A 20,323-nucleotide genomic window follows, 5' to 3' on the forward strand; every position below is an offset into this window, starting at 1 on the left:
ATGAACTTAAATCTGAACATCCAAAATAAAAGCCATGGAAAACATAGGGATAATGACAATGGTTTATGCAAATGCTGAGTAGAACAGAAAATGTACACAGTTGTTGCATTTGGCCCAAAATTTGAATCTCTGGATACTAGGTGAATCAACGTTTTTGAATTACAGTGCAGTCAGGGGTGTCCATAAAAGCTACCAGAAACACATAGTTTCTGTGTAATCGAATTTGTCAGTGTAGTCACTACTTGTAGTACCTATCACGACCAGTTGCTAATTGCCCCAGGATGGAGCTCTGAAACCTGTGGAGATGCTTATGACTCCAGGACCTCATAAAGCAGAACTGTAAAAATATTCCTGCTGCCTGTGCAGTAGGAGTCCTGGGAAATAATTAGCTCTAATAGCCCTGTCCAGACATGCTAGACTCTCCAGTTAGAAAGCAAACTCCTTAATAGATAAAATATAAGGTATAAGCACAAGGAAATGGATTGCAAATGTGCACCCACACTTGACACAACAGAACACTGCTTCTTTCCAGGGATTTCATGTCACCGTTTCCCCTCCCTCCCTCCTTCCCTCCCTCCCTCCCTTCCTTCCTTCCTTCCTTCTCTCTCACTCTTTCTCTTTCTTTTTCTTTCTTTCTCTTTCTTTCCTTCCCTCATTTCTTTTTCTTTCTTTCTTTCTTTCTTTCTTTCTTTCTTTCTTTCTTTCTTTCTTTCTTTCTTTCTTTCTTCTTTCTTTCAAGACAAGGTCTCACTCCATCACCTGGGCTAGAGTGCAGTGGCACAATCATGGAGCAATCACTGCAGCCTCTACCTCCTGGGCTCCAGCCTCCCAAGTAGCTGGGACCACAGGCATGCACCACCACACCTAGCTAATTTTTTAATGTTTTTGTAGTGATAGGGTCTCACCATGTTGCCCTGGCTGGTCTCTGAGCTCAAGCAATCTTCTCACCTTGGCCTCCCAAAGTGCTGAGATTACAAGCATGAGCCAACATGCCCAGCTATACTTTCTTGAGTTGACATAAATCTTAGATAAATAAATGTTCTATTCCTTGTTTCAATAACAAATAATGTGTATTAATTATTTATTTTCCTTTCTCATTGATTTTTTTGTTATTTTAAGGTATAGATTCTTGCCTTCATAGCAGACAAGGCCTCAGCATCAGTCCTGGCCTCTGTTCCATCAGGGTTTCCAGTTTCAAACATTAATATCCCATTTATATTAAGAAATTCATATTTTACAAAGGGTTATCCTGGATATAATTCCACTTGCTCTTAACAATAGCCCTGTCATACCCATTTCAGACATGAGGTTTTTATGTGCTTGGCGTTCTTCAAAGCATTGGGTTACAGAGAGAAGACTGAAAGCCCAAAGAAATTTACATTGTAATGGAAAGAGGACAAATACAAATAAGTAAATAAGATGCATTCTGGTAGCTGTAAGTGCTTCAAAGAGAAAAGATGGGGGTAGAGGTGTTGATGAGGACTCTGGAGGTGGTGACAATTGAAGTGAGATTTAGAGGACAAGAAGGAGGCAGCCATACAAAGACCTGGCAAGGTGCATCCCAAGAAAAAAACAGCAAATTCAAAAGCCTAAAACAGGAATGAGCAATAAATTAGAGGCCAGCATGGTTGGGGTATAGTGAATAAGGTGGAGGGAGAGAAAGAAGGAGGATTCGAGATTAAATCAAAGAGGTAAGTAGGAGCCAGGCCTTGCATCCCCCATAAGGAGCCTTTAGAACATTTTAACCAGATGAGTGACATAAAAATAATAAAATACAGCATTTAAGAGCTCAAGTAACAGACTTGCCACATTCAGATCCCGCTTCTGTCAATTACTAGCAATATATCCTTGTACAAGTTTCTTATCTTTCTTATGCCTCAGTTTTCTCATCTATAAAACGGAAACAGACATAATATCCATCTCAAAGGGTTCAAAGGAACAAATTCAGGTAAAGAGCTTAGAATGGAACCTCGTATTATAAATAATAAGTGCTCAGTAAATATTACTGTTATTATGTTTAGAGAAATCTTTCTGACAGCTCTGTAAGGATGGACTCTGAAAGGCAAGAGTGAAGCCAGAGAAGCCAATTAGGAGTCTGTTGCAATGTCTAGGTGACAAATGGTAGATGCTTAGATTAGGGTTGAAATGGTGGAAACAGGGAGTAGTTAAAATCAGAATCTATTTTGAAATTCTGCCAACAGGACTTACTAACAGAGAGAAAGTGTGGTATGAAGGAGAGTCCAGTTTGACTCCCATGCTCTTATTATTTTTCCAGAGAACAAAATGGAGGCTGGTGGTCTGAAGCCTGTGAGCATATGAGGACAGGAAACCAATGGTTCTGCTATTTGGAGGTATCTATTAGATATCCAAATGGGCGTGAACATATGGGTCTATATCCCAAGAGAAGAGTAGAAATGTGAATTTTTTAAGTTATGGGATTCGATGGAAGCAACTAAGAGGTGAGCATCAATAGAGGAAAGAAGGCCAAGGATTGAGTCATGAGGATATCCAGCATCAAGAGGTGTGATGGAGGGGACAGAAGGATCAGAAAGGAGACTGAGAAGGAGGGACAGGTAAGATAGAAGAAAATCCAGAAGCATGACCCAGAAGCCTAGAGAAGAAACCATCTAAAAAACTTGAGCACATCTGTGGCTGTGTCCATTCTATAGATGAGCATTCAGAGCTGTAAGCATTGAGGTGCTAAGTATAGATAATTAGTGACCTCAATAGTGAGAAAGTAGTAGGTCTCAATGAACGTGGAGAAATGGTGGAATAGAATGACAGTCACGCATCGCTTAACGACAGGGACACATCCTGAGAAACGTGTTGTTAGGTAATTTTATGGTTGTGTAAACATCACAGACTGTGCTTACACAAACCTAGATGAGATAGCCTACCACACGCATAGGCAATAAGGTATGGCTGTTTCTCCTAGGCTACAAACCTGCACAGCATGTTACTCTACCAAATGCTGTAAGCAACTGTAACACAATGGCAAGTATTTACATATCTAAACATATTTAAACATAGAAAAGGTACAGCAAAAGTATAGTATCATAATCTTATAGGACCACCATCATATACGTGGTCTGTCATTGACCAAAATGTCATGTAGCACATGAATGTAATAGAATAATGGAAGTCAAGAGACAAAGAGAGTTGACTGACTGAAACAGATTTCGGAAGTGGAATAATTATTGGTGTTGGTCTAGGATTTTACCATGTGAAGAAAACTGTTAGAGCTGAAAAGATCCAAGATGACAGACAAGGAACTAGGACTTAGGGAAAGGAAATGACATGCCTAAGGGAGCAAGTTGAGCTGTGGCAGCATTTACTAGGAATCCTGTGCTCTTGACACAAAGGTACTGCAACCTTAAATATTGGCAAGAATAAAGGTGATATGTTGTTAGATGAAATGGAGAATATGACCTATTTTGATTGTTTCAACCATGTCATACAACTTGGATGCTGGTTTAAAAAGTATCCTTTTATCTTGAGAAGATGGAAGGAAATGTTTCAAAAGAAGAAAAAGCTAAATATCCAAAGCTGTACATTGCATCATTACTTACAATAGAGAAAATGGAAATGAGATGCAATGGAAAATCATTCAGCATTGTGGTTTACTAGAAGAGACCTTCAAAGAGCAGCTGATGCACCCACAAAATCTAGAAAGTCATCCCCCACTTGTTCAAAGCAGAAAACACACATTCTGTGCCTAACGAATTCCAGGGTAGAAATGTCTTATAAAAAAGAATGGAGACAGCATGTTCAAACATCTTTTTATTATTTTAGAAATAGGCAGTGACATTTTTCAGAAAGTTTAATTTTGGTTCTAGTAATATCTTGTTTTAATAATCACTAACAGCAGAATTGTAATCAAAGTGTGCTTATATTTTACTTCCGTAAAAAGAAAATTAGTTTGTCTTTAGTTTTTTAAAAAGAGGATTTAATGAGATATCCCTGTAATTAATTTTGAAATTGTCTTATTTCCAGACTTATCTTTAAATAGATATTGGTGAAATAGATATTTTCAAAACCTCTCGACAGGATATTTTTGAAAAGTAAAGTATTTTGTAAATAAATAGAATTGTATAATATCTCCAAAGCAAAAAAAAAGTATAAAGGACTTTAAAACTTATGATATAAACTGTTTTTGCTGTTCTAATAATTTGCTTAGAAATGACTTCCACCACAACCCCCAACAATATTTAATCTTAATTTTGATGAAAGATGTCATTTAAAAGTTTTCCCTCTTGGAAGTAAAACATTAAAAATTGTATGTGTGTGATGGTTGAGGGAGAGGAGTTTCAGGACTTCATGATGCCCTGATCAACTGAGGACCAGGAGAGAAACTTATGTTTCGATGTAATAGAGGCTCCATTTTGAAAACTTCAAAAGGCCAAGGAAATTAAAATGTAGCTCTGGCCTAATCAAAATTGGGTTTTTAATCAGCTTCTAGCACTTCCTTAGCTCTTTTGCCATAATAATTTCATTTTCCAACTTTATGATAACTTGTGGACATCTCATCATGCCACTACCAAACTGCACGCTCCTTGAGGACTACATCTGTTTGTTTTTTTTTTCTATCACCCACAGAAATGCACAGTTCCTACAGAAATCTAAATATTCAATAAATATTGATTGTTTTAATAAATGTCTGAATAAATTTTTAAAGTTATAGCATATAATTTGCATGCCTTCTGTGGCTGATTCCTGTTAGGAGTTCTGCTATGCATAAAATAAAATATTAGACTAAAAACACTACATGATATGTATACTCTTATCTATAGATTTACAAGAACATTTTGATTCTAACTTGCTAGGTTTTTAAATTAAGGTTGTATCTAATATTATAAATGAATCAATGTTGAGCTTATTGCTCCAGAAAAGATAGCATTAGTAGAAACTGTTAGTTGTTAGTTGCTTACCAAAATTCATCCTCCCCAACCTAATCATATTTCCCTATCTCTATTGCAATTGAGTATGGCCATGAAACTAAGTTCTCTCTGATGGAATGTGAGGGGAAGTGGTGTGTCTCTTTCATATATGGCCCACAAAAACCGTCTCAGGAAGTTGCCTTCATCACTCCAGCTTACAGGGATGATGACATCCAGAACATTACAAGCTAAAGATGGCACTACCACTTCTACTTTGGGTCCCGAATGGTTGTGTGGAGCAGAGTCCCCTTTAGTGATGTGTAACATCCACTTTGGGCTGTTTTGTAAAGAAAAAATAAACTTCTACTGAGTTTGAGTAAATTATATCTTAAGTCAATCTGTAATAACACTTTAGCCTATCCTAATTAAAATAGATAGGACTTACTGAGTGCCTCCTCTCTGCTAGGCAAAGGCTAGAGAGACATTTCCGTTCCATTTCCATTTCTAAGACATTATTAAATACTATATTTTTCAATCTAGTTTTGAACTCTGATGCGTCAGGCATCACTGACTATTTTATATTTACTGTCTTATCCTCCCAATAGCCCTATGAGGTAAGTACTGCTATTTCCCCACTTTAATAATAAGAAAATAGAGGCTTTGGAAAATTAAGAAATTGGTCCAGAGTCACACAGCTAAGAAGTATTGTAGCAATAACCAAACATAAGCAAAATTCATGTGGCCATCCACTGAGCTACGCTGTCTTGGCCAGACATTGTATCCTTAAGGGATACCTCCAAATGCAATTGGTACATCAGAACTGATGTTGAAAGATGTAGGTCCCTTTGTGCTAAAAACTCTGATTTGTGCCCTAGTGTGAATTCTAAGAGGTATGTTGCAACATGACTGAAAATGGTCAAGTGTTCTGTCTAGGACAAGTGATTGATTCCCATCAGAACACTTTTATACTCACTTCTATGCTATGAAGCCCCATAAATCAATAGACTGTGTGTCTTATTCTATGCACATCAGCAAACTGGATTAGCAGCTGGGGGTTACAAAAAAAGGTCAACAGTACAAATTTTGACTTTGTGGGGAGATCACAGAGACTAAGTACACACCTACATGAAGCAAGTAATCAATGATAAGTGATCCTAAAGATTAAATAACCATGGAATAAAACTCAGGGTTTGACATCTGCAAACCCGACCTCTACTGTGTAAGAGATTTTCATAAGTAGTAATGCCCTCAGCAGATATTGCAGTTTTTACCTCTTCAGAGAATGATTTGAGTATAAATACACTGGACACAAGAACCTTGAATGTGATACTAACAGTGGTCTCTATTTGAGTTTCCTTGTATAACACTCTTGGGATGAAAGCTATTAAGAACATTTTAATTTGCTTGGTTTGGTAAAATAAATGCCCAATTGGTAGATACAACAACACATAGATACATCTATAAGTAATTTCTTTAAATCACTCTTCAGATACAACTTACATTGAAGTTTCTCTATTTTTAATTAAGGCAGCTGCTTGTTTTGCTATAATATAAATTTTATTACCAGCATTAAAGCCAATAATGTAACTAGCTTTCAAATAGTGGAGTGCCTTTGAAACTCAAATTCTCATATCTGGAGTTATGTTTGCTAGGTTTGAGATTTTGCCTTTTGCGGTATCAGCTTTTGGTTCAGACTTGCCCTTTGAATATGGTCTTCTGATGAGTCTTCTGCCTAAAGAAGTAGGACTACATAGCTAATTTTTCTAGGAAGAATTTCTTGGCCAGCCATGCATCATCTCTGTGTTGACACTGTAGAATATCTTACCATCCTGCCACAGCCTTCTTCACTTTTTCCTGAACTTTCGTGCCTTTGGCAGCCTCACAGGCTCCCACTTCTAAACTATGTAGGAACTCATGCCCCTGAAGAAACAGACAAGTAAGGCAGAGGATTTTAGTATTGTTTCTCCATCTCCAGCTGGGTACCCTCAACCACAAGCTTATCTCTTCTTGCTTTCCTGTAGAATTATTCATCAGAACCGTTAGATTCCAGATCCTTAATGTAAGTTTCTTCTCACTTCATCTTACTAAACATGAGATGCTTGAGAAGATAAAATGAGAAAATGCATACAAATTGCCATAATCTCTGATGTAATTAGAATTTAATTAATGTCATATTGTTTTCAGATCATTTATTGAACCACAGTTCTTTTTTTAAGACAAGGTCTTGCTCTGTAGGCTGGGCTGGAGTCCAGTGATGCAATCTTGGCTCACTGCAGCCTGGAACTCCTCAGCTCAAGAAATCCTCCTACTGTAGCCTCCTGACTAGCTGGGCCTACAGGTTTGTGCCACCATGCCTGGATTTTTTTTTTTATAGAGATGCATTTCACCATATTGCCCAGGCTGGTCTTGAACTCCTGGCTAATTTTTTTTTAATTGTAGAGACAGGGTTTCGCCACATTGCCCAGGCTGGCCTCAAACTCCTGGGCTCAAGCTATCCACCTGTCTTGGCTTCCCAAATTGCCAGGATTACAAGCATGAGCCACCATGCCCAGCATGGACCACGGTTTTTAATGGGTGGTATTACTATACCTTCACAGGCATGTAGCCACTCTCCATTCCCTCTTATATATCTGATTGATTTCACTGTGATGAGGTTGGTCCACCTTCTTGGACAAGGCTTAGCATGTGTTATTTGATGGGTGTGTCAGTTTGATCCTTAGGGAAGCAGATGTCATGATGGAATTAGAAGCACAGGAGATTTACAGGGGGTAAAACCTATGAAAGATAAAGGGGATCAGGAGTAGACAAAGCCTTCAGATAGCAATATGGGCCTCACGTTCTAAAGGAGAGAAGGGAAAAGGTGAGTAGTAGGAAACTGCAGGGCAGCTCTCAACAGCCTGGGACAGCACAACAGAACATCAGCACAAAGTTGCCTGTGGAGGAGTCCTGAGTTGGGCAGAATGGTCAGACTGTGTGCTCCACTGAGCTTGGTCATTGGTCGTGAGCTCCCAAAAGAAGCATGTCCTCAGCTCTAACGCTGTGGCAGATACCAAAGGCCTACAGCTAGAGAACTGAGTGGTGCACATTCTTGATGGCCTCGATGCAGTTCCATCTGGGATGTGAGCGCAAGTGTTTTTTTGGGGGGAGGGGAGCCCAGAAAACACCAGTAGGGGGATGGGAAGGGAGCAGACCAAGAATGTATGCCTTATGGTATTCATGTTCTGTTGAAGTCATAGCAAGTTACCACAAACTTAGGGGCTTTAAACAACACACATCTTTTTCCATAGTTTTTGTAGGTCAGAGGTCTGGGCATAGCATGGCTGAGCTGGCTGTCTGCCAAGGGTTCCACAACACCAAAACCAAGGGGTTTTCAGGTCTGGACTCCTGTCTAGAGGTCCTGGGAGAGAATCTCCTCCCTGGAGCAGAAGCTCATTCAGATGGTTGGCAGAATCCAGTTTCTTGTGGCTATAAAACTGAGGTCCCATTTCCTTTCTGGCTATTAGCTGCAGATCACCTATAGCTCCTAAAACCTTTCTCTGATCCTTGAACACCGGTCCTTATATCTCAGCTCCAACAACATTGCATCAACTCCTTCTCCTGCTTCAAACCTCTCTGGACTTCTCCTGTTGCTGCATCTCATTTGCTGCATTTCTCCAAATAGAGAAAGTTCTGTTTTTAGGGCCCATATAATTAGATTGGGCCCACCTGGATAATCTAGGCTACTCTCCCTATCTTAAAATATATAACTTTAATTACATCTGCAAAGCCTCTTTTCCCACATGTGCTCCCACAACTTCACAGGTGCCACGAATTAGGATGTGACCCCCCCCCCCCCCCCCTTGGGGAATATCATTCTCCCTGTTACAATTATCAAGCAGGTCAGCCACTCTAGGCAACTGAGTTTCACCTCTGATGGAACTCTAGGAGAAAGTGCAGAATATGCTCCAGACTCATCCCACCTGGGCAATGAAGGAGCTGGGGTAGTTATTCTTCAACTCCCATCAGCTAGGGCTGTTTCAGGGGTGTTAACTACCCAACATTTGCTGCAGGCCCCACTGAGCATAAACCCTCACGCAGAGAATCCTGGGTGTGTGCCATGCCATAGGATCCTTTGGTATACACCAAGAGGGTTAAGTGCTGAGAGGGTATGGGTGGGGTATTGCTAGTTTCTGTGATCGTGTGCATGTGTAGGTATGCTCAAAGTGAAGCCCGGTCATCCCTGGGGGACCAACAAGCCAGGCAAGTTTACCAGGACCTATTGGTCCCAAACTTTCCATTTTGAGAGGCAGGACATAAGGAATAGATGATAAGGCCTTGCTTAAGCCTCAGTGATAAGCCTCAGGCTTCAAGTCAGTCTTTTACCAGAGCTCCAGTATAGGTTATAAGATTTATGCCCAACTATGACTAAGGTGAACTTTGCCTCATATGTTGCTAGATTCCTTATTTGTGGTATTTCCTTTGCGGCCCCACACAAAGGAGGTATGATTAACAAGTCAGAATCCAGTTATCATAATGTCAGGAAAACTCTTCTATTCCTTATAATCTTCTGACAACTGAGAAGAGAAAGACATCGATAGGACAGAACTTATCTATATGACGAATCCAAAGGGCTGCCTCTGGAAGGCAGAAATGCCAAGCAGTGGCAGTGAGGCACAGGGTAAGTGGTGCCCATTTAACACACACTAAGTCAATAAATAGTCCTGGCCATTCAGATATAGACTTCAACAGTACTCAGTATGTTTCGGAATCATTTGGTGGGTGAATTTCCCCACTTGTGACAAGTTCACCACTACTTTTGTCTGGCTGAACTTTCAGCCCAGACAGTATCACAACACCATCCTCAACAGATGGTCTGAGGCTGTTTTGGGTGCTAAGATTATCCCTGCCTTTGAGTACATTCCTCAAACGCAGACCAAATAACAAGACTGGAGAACAGGGGCTTGGAGTCAGACAAAACTGAGTTTAAGCCCCAGATTCTATACCTCCATAATGAAGGATCTCACTCACCTCATCTTACTAAACATGAGATGGTTGAGAAGATGAAATGAGATAATGCATACAAAGCAAATTGCCACAATACCTATGTAATCAGAATTCAATTCATGAGTTGCATTTTTGTCAAGTTAGTGCAGTCACCTCCTAAGAGCTGAAAAGTTTCTTTGTTTTGTCTGTAATGTTCTTTGGAATTGGAACTAATTCAAACAAGAGACTTAACTGGCTGACTGCTGGCCTCATCTCTCATCACCCTCACTCTGCACTCTGCACCCTGCACCTGCTTGAGAGCTGGAAGCTGCTCTGGATCTGCACTGTCTGGTTCCATGCTGAGTCAAAGCTGCTGCTTTCTACCTCATGAGAAAAGAAATACACTCTGCACCCTATTGACAGAAGATTCTTTGTGTACATAGAAGAGGTTCTTATTTATCCAACAGAAATGTTATCCTCTTGAGTGTTAAAAGGAGCCACAATTCTCATCATCAAGTTTAGGAAATCAAAGTACATTTTAATACTACTTTACAACCTACTGGGGAAAGAACTACTGTTAGAGTAGCATTATTATTCATCAGGAAATAGGTTTGGGATCACATTTTGAATTTTCTGTGCCCCTACTCAGCTGTTAGGATGGTTAAATGAGAACTGTGTACATGCCACCTTCTGGATTTTTAGGATGCCTTGTTTTAAGGGCCTCATGTTTGTAGGCCTTTCTAGTTTCCCACATGCAGCTATTATCACAAATTCCCAGCAATTTAGTTTCTCAAGAGCCAAATTAAAATGTTCTTTCCTGTGTAGCAAGATGCCTTAGTTAAGTTTTGTGTCAGCTACCTTTGAGGGGTGAGTACTAGAGATGGCTCCCAGCTGTATGATTTTGGGGAATTGAGAACACAGGTATTTAATTATACTACAAGGAATGCTCTGGTTTTGTTAAAAACAAAGTGATTTCCAATTTTAATCACATACAGAAATCTGTAGCTCCAAAAGAGCTAACAGAATAGGGAAATACAATGCTGTTTTGATAAGATCTTAGGGTATTCTCAAGGTCCAGGTTAATATAACATTTTAGATAAACAGTTAATATATTTACTGAATATTCACTTAGAGATCATGGTGCAAGATGCTATGGGTGATTTTTATAAAACATAACAAAATCACTCCCGTCAGGGAGTTTATAACCTAATGGAAAAAATAAGATTATATTAAACATACTAAACATTGTAGTATATGATTAAGTGCCAGTTGGAACACCTGCAAACATTTGTGATCAAATTAACAGTGGGAACTGCAAGATTGCCAAAGAAGGGAAGATCTCCTTGTGGGAACCTTGTGTCCCCAACTTTACCTTCCCTTTGGAAGTTATTGCTAATGACCCTTGTCCTAGCTTCACTGACCCCACTGGGAGGGATAAGAGGGTCTGAGTAGGGGGTTTAGGTGGGGTAGAACCCAATAAACATCAAGCTCAAATAGGGAAAATCATAGTTTCTTTCATGGCCCATGGCAAATCTGAAATGAGATGAAAATCAAACTAGACTGAAAAGACTGGAGGAACAAAAGTGAAATGATCTGTAATTTGATCACCTGACCTACCAGCCATACTTCATATATCTTCAGATAGTCTCCACAGAGTTACCTCCTTGTCTGTATCCCTGTATGGCTCCTCAACTAGCTTTTCCTCACCCAAAAAATCATCTGGACACTTCTGAGTCCAGATCTTTGAGAGAGGCAGGAGTTACTTTTCCAGCCTAAGACCCAGGTCTCCTGAGTTCCGGTTTCCTTTCTGAGGGTCTGGCCTCCTCCCCAAGTGATTGACATCCCCATTGAGGATGGCTCCTGCTGTTCCTATGTGGCTACCATTACTATTATTTATAGTGTTACTGCTGCTACTACTGATGAAATAATAGCTACCACCATTTATTGAGTGCTGATGCCAGATACTGTGATAGGCTCTCTATGCAAATTATCCTCACTGTAAGTCTATAGGTTACTAAGGTTTAGAGAGTTTAGGTGACTGGCCTAATACTGTATCTCATGCTCCTATTCACCACACAACTCTATCCACTTGAGGCCCTACCCCATGACTTGAAGACAATTTTATAAAACTCTCTCCATTTAAGGAGCACAGGAACATATGATATGGCTTGGGTTGGGGGCTGGTTTTATTACAGCACAAAGATAAGACAATAATTATGCTGTATGAACAGTAATTGCTACCTAAATACCATGTTTTTCTTTATCGTGGATGGTGGGGCACCACCCTTGATTAAGGTAACTGGTCTGTCGATAGGCCCAGACATTTTCAAATAAACATACCTGAGCAGGTGGGATTCAGACATCGGGGAAGACAAGTCCTTATCAACCCCTTGTTGTTTTTGATTTTCTTATAAGGAGGTATAATTATTCTCCAGCTCAGATTCTGACATCAAACTTTGGTTTTCAATGACCCTCATCAAATTCCCCTGATTGCAGGTTTGTTCCCCTGTCTCAGTCCTCTCGGCTGTGCTTGGCTTGCTGCCACATAACCTGCCATTATCACCATTGTGATTTAAACAGTGCCTTTCAGACACACTGAACAATGAGAAATGCTCATATTTATAAATGAAAGATACAATTGGCACCTTTCACACTAACAGCCAGTTTATATTTTCACAGGTACAGAAATTGTCACACCAAGCTAGCCAAATAACAGGTTATTTGGCTCAACAAATATTACTTAACTATGGGGCTGTGCACTATGCTAGTTGCTGGGGCTAGAAAAATGTTTTATGCCCAGGAGTTGTCTGACTCGGGAGAGAGACCATTACACGTCGTACTATGTCCACAGAAATAGCCTCAGTGAGAGAGGGGGTTAGAGGGGCCCTGTGAGCACAGTGAAGTGGCATTTACAGCAACTTGCAGGTTCAAGGCTTCTTGTTCTATGCGATAGTAGGGATCTGCAGCATGTAGTTAAAATCACAGGTATACTTTCCAATGGAGCACTGGATTCACTATAGCTAGAAAAATGACACATAATCGTAAATGGTCCTGAAATGAAGACAGTCTTCACAGATGCTATAATTTTGTAATTCCACACATAGATATTGACATGATGACTATTCTATCAGCATCATGGTTGTCTTTATACAGGCTAACAACAGGTTTTGGTAAATAGAGGACTCTCCAAGAACAAATTCAGAGGGCCCCTTTTTTCCACTAGGCCTCTCCAGCCTGTTTTCAGAATATGAAACCCCTTTAATGGAGAACAGGGTCTTATAGTACACAATTAGAGATAGAAAATGTAAATGTAAGCCCTCCTGAGAGTACTAATCATAATAAAAAGACACAAGAAGAGCCTACCCTGGAAGGCACTGCACTAAACATTTTTGTGTAATTTTCATTTAATCCTCACAATTAGGTGGATAGGCACTAGTATTCTTCCCCCTTCACAGTTGAAACAAACAGGAGGCTCAGAGAAATAGAGGAAACTCTCTGAGCCTCACAGCCTGGGTCAGGGTGCAGATCCAAGACTATTCAACGTCAGAGCAACCAGGCCCAGCTGATGCGAGTGAAGATTGGGTGGAAATGACTGATACAAGAATATTTCCTTAAAAAAAAAAAAAAGTCAAAGTGCTAGGAGATTAGGAGGGCCTCAATAAAACTATATCTTTTTGCAAATTTTGATGAGTGAAGCTTACCCAGGCTTTAGTAAGTGTGATCCTATTACATTCACCCTTCTTGATGCCTCCCCAAACCCCAACACACACACACACACACACACACACACACACACACACACACACACACCTCCCTACCTACTTTGAAGAGGCTTAAAACTCAATTTATTCTCCACCTAAGAAATTCCAGGACCAGTTCACATTAGACTTATAATAGGCAAAGGCCCAATTCTCCCTCCTCATACAGCAGACACATTTGGGGTACTAAATTGCAGGAAGCGATTATCTTTATCATTTACATCATAGGAACTATCTTTTTAAAAGCTTGTCTTAGAGTGACAACTGTGGAAGCAGCTTCTGAGCATGGACCCTCTGCCAAGTACTTTTCTACAGAGGGGGCTCTGCAAAGGGAGGTCAATCATTCTGGGAAGCCGTGGGAGTAATTCTGTAGGAGTATCTATACATTCCTCAAGGCCCTCATCACTCCCTCCAGGAACTAAGACTTCTCATATAAAGAAAAAGCATTCAATAACTCTAGAAACTGAATCGGACAAGCTACATTCTAGTCTGTACTTTTCAACTAATTAGCATGTGACCTTTAGAAATTCATTCTTTTTAAAATCCCACTGTCTGTATGAAAAGAACAGAACTACGTGATCACCGAGGCTTTTCCTACTTTAAATGCATGATTCTATAAGATGTCATTCTAACACATAGGCATAAATCCACACAGGGTGCAAGGCACTGTACTATGAGATGAGGGACACAGAAACAGGTAAACCATGTCCCCTCTCCACAGAGAGTTGCTTTACCTTAAGAGCCATTAGGAATACTAAAATTACAAAGTTAAAAATTATTGCTGTGATTTAATATTTCAATCATTATTTCATGTCCTCATACTTCTTATAAAAATATATATAGTGTAAATGTACACAATCATATGGACTTCACATTGTGGCTGTCAGGGTTAAACAAATACATGAAAGTGCCTAGAACATAGTGAACATTGAATAAAACAATAACCACCATATGTTAAGAATTTTCTATTCATCAGGGTTTTTTTTTTCTTTTTTTCTTTTTGAGACAGAATCTTGCTCTGTCACCCCGGCTGATCTCAGCTCACCACAGGCTCCGCCTCCCGGGTTCATGCCATTCTCCTGCCTCAGCCTCCAGAGTAGCTGAGACTATAGGCGTGTGCCACCATGCCTAGCTAATTTTTGTATTTTTAGTAGAGATGGGGTTTCACCATGTTGGCCAGGCTTCTCTCAAACTCCTGACCTCAAGTGATCCATTTGCCTCAGCCTCCCAAAGTGCTGGGATTACAAGTGTGAGCCACTGCGCCTGACCGCATCAGGTATTTTTAATACATTATCTTTTCATATGTTACCTCATGTCCAGGACAGTCCTTAGAGATATGTATACTTATACCCATTTTATGGATAAGAAACATAAAGCTTAGAAAATAAAATACCTTGCAAACCTCACACCAAACAATAATTTGAATTCATTTCTGTCTGATTCTAAACTCCTATACTTAACCAGTTCATTATTTTTCCTCTCTCACCACTCTTTCTATATTCAGTGGGCTATGTTCTGCATCTAAAAACATGGTCTCTCTCTTCAATTTTGCATCTGAATTTCTATGTATACATACCCGGTAAGCGATATTCGTAATTGTAGAGGCTCTCAGCTTTAAATCTACTGTTCTCTTTTAAATATAAACTTAACACATTTGTTCCATTCTGTGAAATATCTCAGTTTTTCTCACTGTACTAGGTAAAATAATGGTTAAGACTTTCTTTGAATCTTCAAAAGTTGTAAGAGGTCAGCAGAGGTTTCCATAGCCACAGGCAACTCTCCACGTCCACAGTCACTTTATACTGTTTATTCCTTGGGCTGTGGTATCTGTTAGGAAATTCCCCCATTTTGGACTGGAACCCTAGCACTAATGCACATGCCTTTGTCTCCTTGATAAATCTGTTACTGTTTTTGAAATAGTTCTTTAAACATCTCCATTCATCATCAGCAAAAACAACTGGTTAAGGAGTAGTTGTCTCTCTATGGCAATTAACACACATTGCTTGTACAAATGTTTGCAGAACGCCTCCCCTACAGTACATTCTCAGTGTTGATCCCTTCCTCGTCTTCCCACATGCATTAAATTTTTCATGCCCCAAGTTCAATTACACCCACTTTTATCTTAGCTTGTCCTCAGCAGAACAAAACTCCCTCCTCCTGTTTGTCCCTCTTGACATGTTTTCTATTTCTTGCTGTTCTAATAGGATTCTGTCACAGTTCCTCTCTTTTATTGCCACCTCAAACTAGTGCTAAAATGTCCATTCCAGCTTTTACTACTTTCAGGTTAGAAGAGTGGCATCTTTTACTTTCCCCACATCAACCTTAGCTCTGTCTTTTGCATAGATCTTGTCACCCCTACTTGCCCACTCCTGGGCTGTCAACATATTTATCAGAGGATTTTAACCTGAGACTTGGGTTTCACAAGCTTAGAAAACATCCTGAACCTGGAAAAATGGTGTGGGTGTGTGGGTGTGTGTGTGTGTGTGTGTGTGTACTTTTCTAATGCGAGTATGAACAGCTCTCATGAGATCACAGAAGAATCTTTAAACAACAACGACAAAATCTGAACTTTTAGATATAGATGTAAGTAGAACCAGAGAATGTTGAGCCAGGAAGAAATTTTAAAGAGAATTTTAGTTTGGTGCCCCTATTGATTTACAGACATTTGGAATTCTGTGAGAAGAGAAATAGGAGTACTGAGCTATTTCAAGCATTTTCTATACTTTATTATATTTAATCATTGAATAGAAAATATTTTATGATTGTTATTTATATGATGGAACTGAGGTTTTTTAAAAGAATCCCTACCTTTGCCCCTGGTCAAACATACCAGACAGCCAGGATTTGATCTGCAAATGCAGTTGATCTCTGAAGTGAAAGATTTTTATTTGCCTCATGCTCTGTCAGTTACATGTGTTTGGCTAACATTATGTCAGTTACATAATAAAAATAGATAACTATAATATTAACAAATACATATTGCTTAATTTTTGTTTTTCTTTAAACCTCTGGTTCTCAACCAGGGATGATTTTGCTTCCCAGAGGACATTTGGCAGTGCCTGGAGACATTTTTGGGGGTCATAAATGAGGATTCTATTAGCGTCAGGTGGGTAGAGGCCAGCAATGCTGTTAAATCTCCAACGGTGAAGAAGACAGCTTCCCACAACTGGCCCAAAGTGTCAGTATTGCTGCTGTTGAGAAATCCTGCTCTAAGTATGGTTCATAAGTTAACCGGATGATGGGAATAACAAAAACGATTCTTTGTGATGAAAATGTTGAGGTCCATTAATCTTGTTTAACCATGGTACAGTAAACAATCAATAACTTTTTGTTGAATACATGGACCTCTGTATTTAAGGAAGAAAATTGTTTTCTTCCTTTTTGGATTCACTTTATTTTTGTGATATCATCCCATGTGCCCTCTAACCCAGTGCTCTCAAACTTCAGCGTGTAACAGAATCACCTCGAGGGCTTTAGAAACACAGATTACTAGACACCAACCACAGAGTTTCTGATTCATTAGTTTTGAGGTGGGGCCTGAGAGTCCACGTTTCTCACAAGCTCCCAGGTGATGCTGCTACTGCAGGTTCATGGCCCACACATGACTAGTAAGGCAGTTCACCCTGTCCTTCTGCAGACTTCCCCATCCTGCAGAAAAGAACACGCTGCTTCTGAATCAAACCACTTTTCTTTGACCTTTTTGCCTCCCTTAACCTGGTAAATATTCTACTTGTTTGGAAGGGGAAGCAGCCACAAATTGTAAATGAATTCTTTCAGATTCTTTATGAATATCCTTTCAGATTATTTATAAGACTGATAACCACTTTCTGATAACTTTTAGTACATTATAGGGAGAGCTGTAGTCTCCTAACATCATAGTTTTCTTATGCAAAAAAGAAATTGGATCTCTCTTCCTTTGTCTGTAAATTCTTTTTTTTTAATATTCCTTTTATTTTTTTTCCTTTTGGGCTTTGGAAAAGTGCAAACACATTTTTAAAGTATCAAACCTTCTCCCATTTCAGTCACATGCCTTCTAAAACAGGCATTACACAACATTTAGACATCTACATTTTGTATGTCTGCACGTGTGTGTCTATGTGCATGTGTGTGTATGGAGTCCTCATTCCAGTGTGCCTTTCTTCTGCTTTGTAAATCAGGGAAGGAAAGTCATGACCTCTTTCTGAAATTTATTTGCATTCAACAGATTTCCTCTTTTCTACAATGAGACCTTGCCAGTTTCTTTTCTCTGTGAGAGACTCTAGAAGTTCTTCTAGCTTTCTAGTGTGCTGTCTGTGTTACATGTTCCTAGCTGAGGTTAAATATTTTCTACACTTGTGTAGAATTTAACTATCATAGATGCTTCCTTTGAACTTCTTCTATTTCTCTCCCTTTTAATTATCTTCTATCTGAATATTTTAATCACCTTGAATGCAATGCACAGCCACATCTTTCCATCTATATCGTCTCCTTCTTTGTAGGTTTTTTCTAAAACTTCTTCCCATCTTGTTTTCTTACCCTGTAGATCTTAGACAACATGCCCTTTTCCATGGGAAATCTTCCTTATCTCCTCTTCTTGGCTACCCTCTCCTTGATAATTTAGTGCTGTATATGATTTCTATCCTGACAGTTTTATGTAAGCATAAGGTTGTTATAAGGGCTAAAATAAATAATACAAAGCCCTTAGCTCTCAAATGTTAGTTATTAATATTATTCTCTGCAGACACATTTATTTCCCTTAACAACGCCTTAAATTCCTCTTGCTTTTTCCTATTCCATCACAAAGCCCTCCCCACATTTTTCACAGCCTCCCCCTGCCCTGCTAAGATATTTCATTTCCTTTTTCTTTCCAGGCCCCACAGCAGATCCAGGTTAACTATCTCCCTGTATTAAAACATGTTATTGGGCAGTTTGCATAATAATGCACCTCTCACCACAAATATTGAGTTTCACCTTTCACCCAGGCACAGATTATTGGGTTCTTTCACATACATCCAAAACATGTACTTTAAAGCCACAATAATTGTATAAATCATTTTTCTCAGCAGAATTTAGGTTATTTGGGATTTTCCCCTCTACCAGTTATAATTTTTCTTTGCCTCTGAATGAAAAAAGACCATCATCATTGTTTAGCAGGATTTTGTTTTACATGTATCCAAAATAAGTCTTTCACCATAACTGGAGCTGCAAACATATCACACATTCTGGTGGACTGATTGTTCTAGCCTTGTTTCGTTGATACTTCTATATCCATTGCCTTTCATGTACTACTCTCACACAGGCTGGACTTGGTCACCTAGATTTTGGCCAAATGGTTAGTAGAAACTGTGACACAAGCAAATAATCGAAAAGTGCTTACGTATTAGGAATTTGTTTTGCTGCTTCTCTTGGAACTCTGAGTGGTATGAGAACAAGTCCAGGCAAACCTTCTAGAGAATGAGGTCACAAATATTGTATAGCCATTGATGAAAACACCAGTAACCTCTCAGCCATTTCTACTTATTATTATTATTATTATTATTTTTAATTTTTTGAGATGGAGACTCACTCTGTCACCCAGGCTGGAGTGCAGTGGTACTATCTCGGCTCACTGCAATCTTTGCTTCCCGGGTTCAAGCGATTCTCTTACCTCACCCTCTGAGTAACTGAAACTATAGGTGTGCACCACGACACCCGGCTAATTTTGGGTGTTTTTCAGTAGAGATGGGGTTTCACCATGTAGGCGAGGCTGGTCTCTACCTCCTGACCTCAAATGACCCACCCCCCTCAGCTCCCAAAGTGCTGGAACTACAGGCGTGAGCCACTGCTACGCCCGGCCTCAATTCTACTGTTGCCATCATCAGCCACCCTGAGGCCTGTCCAAGCCACCAACTAGCCACAGGCTCTGAGTGTATCTAGCCACAGTGAGCCAAAGCCAGCCCAGAGCAGGCTTCTCACCCTCAGAATGGAGAGCTAAATAAATGACCACTGTTGTGAGCCATTAAATTTTGGAGTAGTTCCTTAGTTTTAAAAAAAATAGAGAGAGAAGCGATTAAACATACTTTCAACCAACTGACATTATTTTCATTGATATCGCTTTATTTCAAAGAGGAAGAATTCTGTCTTTGGCATAATCTGTGAAATCTCCATAAAATTCTCTGAATAGTTTAGGTCCACTTACTCCTGACCAAGACTCATGAGCACTTCTTCCAAAATAAAACTCTTCATTGAATTGAACAATTCTATGCTAATTTGTTTCTTTCTAAAATTTACTTAAAAGGGAAAATCCTTGAAAAATACAACTGACTCATAAGACATGGAAAACACAAAATACTGTATCAATTGAATAAATTATACTGATAATTTAAAAATCTTCCCCAAAAGGAAATGTTAGGCCCTGGTAGCATCACTAATGAATTATTTTAAATATTTAAGAAGGAAAGAATAGCCATCTCACAGAAACTGACTCCAGAGCTCCAGAGCATAGGAAAAAAAGGAAAGACTTGGGTTGGTTGGTTGGTTGGTTGGTTGGTTTGAGACAGTGTCTCACGTCACCCAGGCTGGAGTGCAGTGGCACGATCTGGGCTCACTGCAACCTCCACTTTCCAGGTTCAAGGGATTCTCACGCCTCAGCCTCCTGAGTCACTGGGATTACAGGCATGAGCCACCACACCCAGCCTTTTTTTTTTTTTTTTTTAGTAGAGATGGGGTTTCACCATGTTGGCCAGGCTGGTCTCAAACTCCTGATCT

The sequence above is a fragment of the Nomascus leucogenys genome, chromosome 16 (assembly GCF_006542625.1).
Source record: "Nomascus leucogenys isolate Asia chromosome 16, Asia_NLE_v1, whole genome shotgun sequence".
NCBI classification, from domain to species: Eukaryota; Metazoa; Chordata; class Mammalia; order Primates; family Hylobatidae; genus Nomascus; species Nomascus leucogenys.